This window comes from Bombus pascuorum, chromosome 9 (genome assembly GCF_905332965.1).
Source record: "Bombus pascuorum chromosome 9, iyBomPasc1.1, whole genome shotgun sequence".
In the NCBI taxonomy this organism is placed as follows: domain Eukaryota; kingdom Metazoa; phylum Arthropoda; class Insecta; order Hymenoptera; family Apidae; genus Bombus; species Bombus pascuorum.
Genome location: NC_083496.1, coordinates 1352768 through 1360110, shown reverse-complemented (window position 1 = coordinate 1360110; position 7343 = coordinate 1352768). Strand labels below are relative to the sequence as shown.

Here is a 7343-nt window from a genome sequence, read left to right as displayed (position 1 = left end):
CTTCCCCTGTGGCCTTTTCCTTTTTGCTCGGCTCGTTTTTCCCAATTCTGGCAGCTCCAAGAGAAGAGTTTTGTTGGACAGGATTCTCCGCGCATGTGCCACGGGGGTGGCAGCCTCGAGGACGTAACACAGGCCGTAGACAACGAGAGGAAGTAGGAAAGAATGCAAGTGGATGCAAGCCTGTACGAGGAAGAAGGACAAAGAGAAGGGGTGTGCACGCGGGATAGAGAGGGGGGTGGGTAATACGTGTGAGAGTACCCTGAAGAGTGGCGTCGGTAGTACGTGGTGGGAGGAGGGTAAGCGCGAGGGGTGAGAGGCAACCGTTCACGTCTTTTCGACGTCGACGCAACCCCGTTGGCGCAGAATAGCTGCTCAGTGCTCGTCGAACGGCGCTGTGTTGCGACGGGACCATGCCGCCGCGCCCTGCAGCACCGATCAACCGATCTCAGGTACGCGAGACTCATTATCATTGCCGAGATATCGATACACATATTTTTAGTATGACGTTTCTTCGGTTACACGGTTGCCGGTGTTTCGTTGCCCTTAGCGTGGTTAGTGGTTTGCCGGACGAAAACGTGTTCCCCGAAGATAGATCGCGTCTCATGGGAACGAGATAAATCTGTTTCGCATGGCTTCCTATCGCCAGTTGTTCGCTCATCGATGATCTGTGTGACTGCGTGTGTCCGTCCGAAATAGAAAAACGTTTGGTCATCGTGGTCAGAAGTGCGAAAAGCTGGCATTCGTCTGATAATCGTTCGTTGTTTCGCTCCACTTTCTTTTACGATTTTGTGCGGTTTAGTGGCGTGGAGAAGGAAGCACGCGTTGCCGGAATGGTTTTTTGGTGAAACTTGTTGTTCGTCACGCTCGCATATCCTCGCGTGTCCACGAGGATCGATCGACGAATCGATCCGATTCGTGCGTCGGTCGTGTACCAACCTCCCATTGGAAAATAGTAAAGTTTCAGTAAAGTTTGATCCAAACGCGATAACACGTCCGCTTCCATAATTCCGTGGGATTCATTATGGGGGTATGCGCAATCATCGATCAGCTATCGATTAATTATAAAAAAAGAAAAAGAAAAATGCAGAAAACCGGGAATTCTAGAGAGGAAATTATTATCGTAGGAGCCAGATACGTCTTCAGTCGGTGTCCTCGTTTTTCAAAGAAAACCACCCTTTTGTACTCTTCTTACTCGACATTTGACATTCGTGATATAATTCTACCGCCTTTTATCGACTATGCTCCCACCGATTCCGATCGTACGCGCGTATCGTTCTCATTTCCCTCGCTCAGTCGTTCAAGTAGTCCAACGAGATCCGAGAACCTGACGTCTTAATCTATCGAATCTTCGCGCTATCACCAAAGGCAATCAGATACTTTTTGCAGAGTACGTATGATGTAGTTCCTTGAGCAGTTTGCGGTTTCCGCTTACTCTCGTCTCGTTAGAGGTATTTTGTATGCACGTACGGCGGGGCTACGTGTAAAATGATTAAAATCGTTCTATGTGTAGGCGTTCTTTCTCCGTGCGTGTATGCGTGCGTGTATCGCATAGCGAAGATCAAAGAAACGTAGAAGGGATTGTATGACGGATTTCCAGCGAATTCAAAAAGGGATGCTTTTGACGAGGTGTCGCTTAGGCGAGAGACGGTTTACCTCGTTTTCTCGCCAGTGGGGACCGATCTTTTTTCCTCCTTGTTTAACGATTTCTATGGCTTCGCGTATACCGCGTGACTAGCAGTATCTTAAAAGGCAGTTGTCTATTAATTAAGATATACATAAAGACTCGTATATACGCGGCAGTTATTATTGAAATATTTGTCTCGAGTTTGCCGGAGAATGGTTACATTATTGGCAGAAAGTTTCGTTGCCCATCCCTCTACAATTTGCCTGAAGTAGGCAGTTTGCGTCTCAGTGGCCTGCGTTCGACGCTCTTGGCTTCCGGCGAAAAGTTAAATTAATGGAAAATGAAGGGAACAGAACTCATCGAAAAGTTGAAGTATTTAGTCGATCGGTTAAAGGTATTGGTTTTTCTTCGATTGGCCCGTAGAAGAAAAGGGGCTCACCTCTCTTTGATCGGCCGCCTAACTTTCTTACGTGAACGTTCTTACTCTTATCGGTTATAAATACACGGTCGTAGAAAAAGAAATCGTAAATAGAATTCAGGTTAGTTAACGTAGAGTTAGCAGTTTGTTTGGACGATGGGGTTTTCTGGAACCGATCGATCGAATTATCGCAGACTGATCAAAAAGTTTCTTAAACGTTGCAGCGATTTAATTCTACGGGGATGGCACTTTCTTCCCCAAGAACGCGATCCATATTCACGACACATCGCCGGTTTATTTCATTCCTTTTTATCCGTGAGACAAATAACGATACGACATAATAGAAATAAGAAATGCCTTTTGGTCAAAACGATGGTCGCGATAAAAAGATGAGCGCCTCTTCTCTTCGAATAATATACCTAACGTTGAAGCGAAACGTAAAAGAGCACATCGTGGAAGATACGCGAGCTTTCAATACGTTTCGATCGTCTAGTTTCTTGCTTCCTCGTAACGAAACTGCACGAAGAATTTAGACTCGTAACCTGTTCTAAATTCATCGTTACTTTCGCACGACGATCTTTTCACGATGACGAAATAAAGAGCGAGTACACGGGGAGAAGCGGTGAAAAAGGAACACATGGAAGAAAAAAAGAGAAAATAGAAGAAAAACGAGCTAACAGCTTGCCGTGTTTCTTTTTCGCTTCGTTATGCTTTAGGGATGATGCACACGGTCGTGAGTATCCCGAGCGCGACGCAGAATAGATATTTCATTGTTACGGGTTGGGATATTTTTCGCTGACAGGAAATAATGCTCGCCCCGTCTTGTCTCGTTAGGAGAATTCCTGTAGCCGACTATTCTTGCGTGTCGCTCGTGCGCGGTCTTCGTGCCGCGCGACCGGATTAACGGTACAGAAAGAGCAGGTACTTTTCGGTTGGCCGGTCGCGGGAAGCTGTATTCCGTTTCGCGACGAAACAAAGTTCAGCTTGGCGCGACGTGCCGTCGCTTCGCTGCAGTAAAAGGGAGATAACGGACAGAGAAAGAGAGACGAAGAGACTTTCAGCCGATACGAAACTTTTGCTGGTCATTTGCGTGCCGGTTTGTCTTTCCAAGTTTTACCACGCGAGCCAGAAGAAGGCAGTCGTATCGGTGAAAGAACTATATAGCAGGGGCTGATGTTCGACGGAACAGAAATCGTTGTACCTTTCGTCTGCTTTCAGCTTTTTTTACGATTCTTCGTTTACGAGTTCGATGCTTTTAAAAAAAGCTACTCATCGTCCACCCAATATCACAGAAATATTATTAATCGGTGCTAGTTTCGCGTGTATGGAAATTTGGGATGATAAATTGACTCGTGATATGTGAATATTTTTCCCGTTAAACCGCGTTCGCCGCAATCAGAGCACGAAGTTTAAATCACCGTCCTCCCTTAATACCTTCAGGGTTGTTTAATAATCATTTCCCTCGACGGTATTTAAGCGTACCGTAGGAGGATTTCGCACGACGTGAAATTTTCAATAGGTTCCACGATGAACCGCCAGTGTTTCATATCGTGTTGCCGGATTGCGCGCGTCCGTCGCGTCGTTAGGCTTCGATAAATATGTATTCGTCACCCCTCAATTCTCTCTCTCTCTCTCTCTCTCTAGCTCTTTTCCTTTTTCTCTTCCCTCTCGTTTTTTCTCCTCTCTTCATGCGAGAGGAGGTTTTGCACAAGTGTTCCGAGGTGTTGGTGAATTTTCGCCTTGCAAGGGGAGAGAACGGCATAGGTTATTGATTATCGTGAATGGTTTTATAAATAACCGATCGTGTAGGAGCAAGCCGCCGGACGACGCGTAAATATCGCGCTCGCCGGAGTGATTCTTTAAAATCGCCGCGCCGCGCCATCGTGGAAAAAGCTGGCTATCGGGCTACGAGATGAAATCCGGCCATACGTTTGATCGATATCCTCGTAATTCGTCTTGAATCCTCATTTTGCTTGTATTATCTGGCGAACAGCCGCCTGGGTATAAATACGTCAGACTGTCGAGCCCTCGATAGACACTAGGGAAAACCTAAAAACCTGTTTTTACGTTGCCTGTTGTTTGCGCAACATCGTGGACAATATACAGAGCAGAGACAACATTCCGCTGTTTACACGGCTTATTTTCTGCCCATTCTTTTAAACTCGATCTTTCGGATTAACCGGCATGGCCACGATATTAAATTCTTTTACAGCGGCTGTTTTCTTGCTCTACCCGTGGCAACTATGTTTCCTCCGCGTACATAAATAGCGGCTACAGATTAAAAAGCATATTTTCTCTCTCGTTTCGTTTTCTTTGTCACCGGATAAGCCGACTGAATCTTTCCATTCTAATTTAATCGAGAGAGTGAATATCAATTTTTTATCAATTAACGGGACTGAAAGCCGTGAGCGCTTGTCGCTCAGGTATCCGCTCTTATTTACGTAACGAGTCGCGCTCTGTTAAATTTCCTGAGAAATAAGGACGTAAATAGTGTCGTGTTTTGCGTCAGTTAAAATAGCTTTAATAAGGTAAGTGGCAAGTCGAGTGTTTCATCGGCCGTTGCTAGATCATCGTCGATTGCACTCGAGCACGACCACTTTCGTACCATTGATTTTCACTCGATCTTCGGATTTGCGAAACCATTTAAATGGTATCGGACAAACACGTACAGTGTCCATCCTCCGGGGGTACCGAAATTGTCACGTTCCGTGGACAAACGCGTTGACACGACCTTTCCTCCGACGTATCAAACACCGAATCGGAATTAGTATTTTTTTCTGGTTGCACGACGATTCAGAAATAATTGATGCGACGTCAACGTAAATATTTGCCATCCGACGAAACTCATTTTTATCTATTCATATCGTATCCTCTTTAGTCCTCTTCTCGCAATCGGTAAATCTATCGAATCGTTTATCCAATCTTACGAGACTAATTTCCTTTTTACTTAATCGAAAGAACAACATAGCAAAAAGATAAGATCAAAGAAATCAACAAAGAATTTATTATGACGTTCAAGTATATCGTATAATAATAGCGAGGAAGAGGAGACGCGACCGTGGCGCAGTGACCGATCAGACGCGATCGCAATAACTCGCCCTAAGCCCCGCATTTTTCTATCGAAAAGTCAAAGGTACAATAGAAAGTCAATGATTTACCAAACTTTCGAGAGATGTATAAGTTCGCGTGACATTTTACCCGGTTATAAATGAAACGGAGTATCTGACAATTTGTACTTGTAAGCATGTCGATGGAACCACTCTTGTGAGTTTCTCTTCCGCCACGACAGAATTTCCAATAACGTTCCTTGTAAAGATAGAGATTAATAGTCGACGGTTTTGATCATGTTTCGTCTTTGTAACGGTATAAGATCACAAAAGCTAGCGGCGTTCTTCCTTTTTTTTTTTTTCTTTCGATTGGTGGCGTGGGATATGCAAATGGCGGTCGACGTAACCTTCCCACCCTAATTCAACAAGCGGTCGCATAAATTTCACGTAATGGCAACCAATTACGGGGTAATAGTGTGATCGTACCTAACACCTACTCTCGTGGACAGGCCATAAAAGCGAAACACGTGATTACACGGTTAAAGAAAAATTTACTCACGAAAAAGGAGCTGTGTGTTAATCTTCTCGAACGAGGCGTTCCTCCTCGCCGGAAATTCATTTTCTCTTGAACAGAAAGCTCTTTGCTCGGCGAGTTTCTTATTTATTTTCACTTAAGAAATGAATACGCGTCATACGCGATGAATTCTTCGCGTAGATCGTCATATTTTAAAAAGCGCTCGGTTCTTCCTCATCGTATTTAATTTTCTGCAAGGTATCGCGTCGAAGTTTGGTCGATAATCGACGTTCAATGGACGTTCCTATTTTTCCTCTTCTACCTCTTTCTTGTCTTCTCTTTTCCTTCCACTCTTTCTTCCGATAATTTCGTTCGAATCGTAAATGCAACGCTGCATAAGATTCCCGGACACTCTTTACGCTGATAATCCAGTCGCTTTAGAGTACCAATCGACCATGCTGAAAGCGTACGTAAAATGATTAATTAGAGTGCGAAGAGCCGTGACAGAAGCATGGAAGAACTGTCCGTCCCGTTTTGGAGAAGGTTCCTTTTAATTAAAACGCGCGCTTCCACTGCTTGGCTGTTACTCTTTTTCTCGTCGCGTTTTTCATAATCGTCCGCCAACGCGTGCAGGATTGTCGTCAGCTCGAAGAAGCGGTCTTCTATTCTACTACGTTAATCGAAAGTTTATTATTTCACGCGTTAAACTCGCTTTAAAATGTCACAATTCGCAATCGATGTAATTTGGTTCGGTGATAGAAGAACATCAGAATCGCGAAAGAGAAATTTCAGAGGCTAAAAATGAGAAATTACGAAAATTATATTCCATCATTGTTACTCAGAGCCTATTCTTTCGGTCAATCGTGCCTGCACTAAATAAATAGTTTCTTGTATTTCGAATAGATTTTTGTAACTTCTGAATCACACGTGCGATATTGTACCTTTTCCTTGTTCCATCGTCAGCTGTTTGTCTTCGACGAAAATCACCTAGAAAGTAGAAAAGAGGTTGAATTTTCATCGGATTCTTTTTACCAAGCTGCACTTTACCTCGTAAGTAAGAAATTTCCAAGAACTTACGCAAACGGGCTTGAAGCGTGTGCTCAACCGGCGATAACGCGATCGTTTAAGTCACCAGATGTATCTATCGTCGTCGACCGATTCGTTGAAAGCGAGTCATCTATTGTAATCACACGACGCGTGAAAAATCTCTTGGATCTAGCGGCAGCTGTCTCGTCGTTGCCTTGAAACATTCTTCCTTTCGATCGTTGAAATGTTCTCTTTCAGCCGCGCCCCGCCTTTCTCTTCGACACGCGATGCTTTCAACCTTCGCTTCTGCAAGATATTTGCAGAATGTACCGGTGCTCGTGTCGCGAACTCGCGGACTTTTCTAGAGGTTGCAAGTTTTCCACGTGCCGTCCCATAAATTCCCCATGGAATCGGTAATGCAAACGGAAACGCGTACCTATTGCGAATGACGGCAGCTTCGATTCCAATATCATCCCTTAACGACCACACGAGCTCCACGTTCTTCCGTATTCCGTTCAAGATATCTCGGTCTTGAAACCGCTGATTTTCCAGTTTCACGAATTATTTTGGGTGAAATTTTGCGAGATAGACGCACGCTCGAGAAATAGAACAGCTTCTATGCAACAGGGGACGCACGTACGTACACGATTTACGCACGGCTGATGACAATACGATGGAAAATTCGTGGCACGAGTATCGAGTGAAAGGGAGCCG

At 44.6% G+C, this 7343-nt stretch overlaps 1 protein-coding gene across 2 annotated transcripts in view; it reads left to right on the top strand.

Annotated features, from left to right (window-relative positions):
• The first annotated feature begins 320 nt into the window (after positions 1-320).
• Positions 321-7343, top strand: part of LOC132910386 (putative tyramine receptor 2) — a 60536-nt gene continuing 53513 nt past the window's right edge. The window contains exon 1 of one of the 2 annotated variants that reach the window (XM_060966052.1): positions 321-449. The gene's annotated coding sequence lies outside the window, so the exon portion shown is untranslated. The remainder of the gene's footprint in view (positions 450-7343) is intronic. The other variant, XM_060966051.1, reaches the window with a different exon arrangement.